At 73.6% G+C, this 2,500-nt stretch overlaps 1 non-coding gene across 1 annotated transcript; it reads right to left on the reverse strand.

Annotated features, from left to right (window-relative positions):
- Positions 1 to 928: 928 nt before the first annotated feature.
- LOC138848348 (5.8S ribosomal RNA) lies at positions 929 to 1,081 on the reverse strand. The gene has a single exon (XR_011386122.1). It is a non-coding gene; the product is annotated as a 5.8S ribosomal RNA (ribosomal RNA).
- Between the last annotated feature and the right edge of the window lie 1,419 nt (positions 1,082 to 2,500).

A 2,500-nucleotide genomic window follows, 5' to 3' on the forward strand; every position in this document is an offset into this window, starting at 1 on the left:
GGCCGGGGTCTCCTCGGGGCCGGCAGAGCGGCGGGAGCACCCCCCGAGGGTAGACGGGCGATGGACGGACGACGCCGCGGCGTCCCGCGGGCCGCCGCCGGGGCACGCATCCCCGAGGCGCGACCACACGCGCGCCGACCCGGCCTCGGCACGAGCCGACCCCGGCGCCGCGGGAGCGAAGGACGGATGGATGCATGGGCCGGCGCGCCGAGACGCGCGGGGGGGCGGAGAGGCCCGGGGCCTCCCCATGACCCCCGCCGAGGCGCACCTGGCGCACACCGGCGGGGGAGGAGACAGCCACCTGCCACCCCGCTCCCGGCGCTCGCCGCGCCGCCACCACCCCCTTCTCCCCCGCCGCGACCGCGCGCGGCACGAACGAGCTCTCCCGACGGAGGGACGGGGACCGCGGCCGGGGGGACCCACGCCAAGACGGCGTGGGGCGCTTCCCTTACCGATTCCGCGGCCTCGGTCCCCCCAACGCACACGCGCGTGCTCACCACCTCTCGCTGGCAGCCGGCACCACAGCCCGCAGACACGCTCCCCCACTCCCCTCGCACCATGCCCCCCACGGCGGCCTTGCCCGCCCCCACACCCACCTCCACTTCCCCACCCCGCCACCCAAACGCCATCTCCCGCCGGGGGGGGGACACAACCACCTCCGCGCCACTAGGGCGCGTGGGGAGGCCCCCTGCCGGACGGGAGGGCGGGCGGGCGACGGGGAAGGAGGGAGGCGGCACGGGGGAAGGGGCCGGTGGCGCGCGGGACAGTCGCGAGACGAGGAGAGGGAGGGTGGAGTCGGGGGCCAGTGGGCCACCATCTGCACTTAGGGGGACGGAGGGCAAAAAATACAGACCCTGCGAGCAGAAACCCCCAGCCGCGCAACCCGGGGAGGCGCGAGGCACCCACCCGGGGGCGATTGATCGTCAAGCGACGCTCAGACAGGCGTAGCCCCGGGAGGAACCCGGGGCCGCAAGTGCGTTCGAAGTGTCGATGATCAATGTGTCCTGCAATTCACATTAATTCTCGCAGCTAGCTGCGTTCTTCATCGACGCACGAGCCGAGTGATCCACCGCTAAGAGTCGTACGAGTGTTTTTTTTTGGGCTCTTTCCCGTCAAGGGAAAGCCTGGCACAGCACCATCCCCTACCCACAGAAGAGAAGGGGTTGCCTCGGGCAGGCCAGTAGACTGGACACAATGAAAGACTCTGGGAGGGGTCGGTGGGTTTCGACGCGGGGCGCGCCCGCGAGCACGCAGACGACCCCACAGGCGCCCAGGGGGCTCCCGCCCCCCCCGACACGGCACGGGACAAGGACGCGACGCCCCCGCGCGCACCCCTCTCGCGGCACGACACCACCGCCGGGTCAGGCGCCCCTTTCCCGACGGCAGCCGCCGCGAGAGGCTGCGCGGCGCGCGAGCGAGCGCCCCCGCCTCGGCCGGGCAGGAGGAGCGGAGTCAGGGGGAGGACGGACGGGACGGGACCCGCCCGACTCCCCACAGGCCCGCCGCCCCGACCCCGAGGCGGACAGGCGGTACCCCCGGGGGTCTTTAAACCTCCGCGCCGGAACGCGCTAGGTACCTGGAGGAGAGGCGGGAGGAGAAGTTGGGGGGAGGGGGAAGCGGTGCAAGCCGCGCACGAGGACGACGGCGGGGAAACCGGATGAGGCACGGGAGGTGGCACCGAGGCCACCTCCAGACACCCCCCCGCCCGACGCCCGCCCCCCGGCCACAGGGGACCGGGGAGCTCAGACGGACGCCGGAGACGGAAGAGGAGGGGGCAAGAGGCGCACACGCACCACCCAGACGCACCCCACCGGCCAACCCGGACCGCCACGGCCTCGCGGCAGCGACGGCACACGCCCCCTCGTCCACCCCCAACAACCCCCATCGCCAACGACAAGCACACACAGACCTCGAGGCCCTCTCGGGACGCCACGAAGTTGGGGGTGAGAGGAGTGCGGCAGAAGGGGTAGGGGGAGAGGGAAAGGCGGGAGGACGGCGACGGCCCCGGGGCGTGCGTGGGAGGGGACAACCTCCTCCTCCCTCCTCCGCGCCCAGGTGGCTCCGGGGCGGCCGGGCCTCCAACGGAGAGAGGGATGACGGGCCCCGGGATGGAGAGACAAGACGAGGGGCGGGGGGAGGTGGCAGCGGCATGGAGTGGGGGGAGGGGGCGAGAGGAGCCAAGGGAGCGGAGCCCGAGACGGCGAGGGGGAGACGCGCGACCAGCACACGCCCCACACCCCGTCACCACCGCCAGCGGCACACCGCCCCCCCCCCAGCGCCTCTTCCCACCACCACACACACACACACACCACGCACGCCACACGCCTCTCGGCCTCACCCCTCCTCGCCTCTCCTCCAGGGAGGACGCCCGTGGCCCTCCACTGCCAGAGGGCGGCCAGACCCCGGTCACCACCGAGCACGCGCAGGAGGGGGGGAGGGTCCGGACCCCCCGACGCACGCAACCCGGTCCGCGACACCGCACGCTCCTCGCCACAATCCC

Source organism: Oryctolagus cuniculus, unplaced genomic scaffold, assembly GCF_964237555.1.
Source record: "Oryctolagus cuniculus unplaced genomic scaffold, mOryCun1.1 SCAFFOLD_82, whole genome shotgun sequence".
NCBI lineage: Eukaryota > Metazoa > Chordata > Mammalia > Lagomorpha > Leporidae > Oryctolagus > Oryctolagus cuniculus.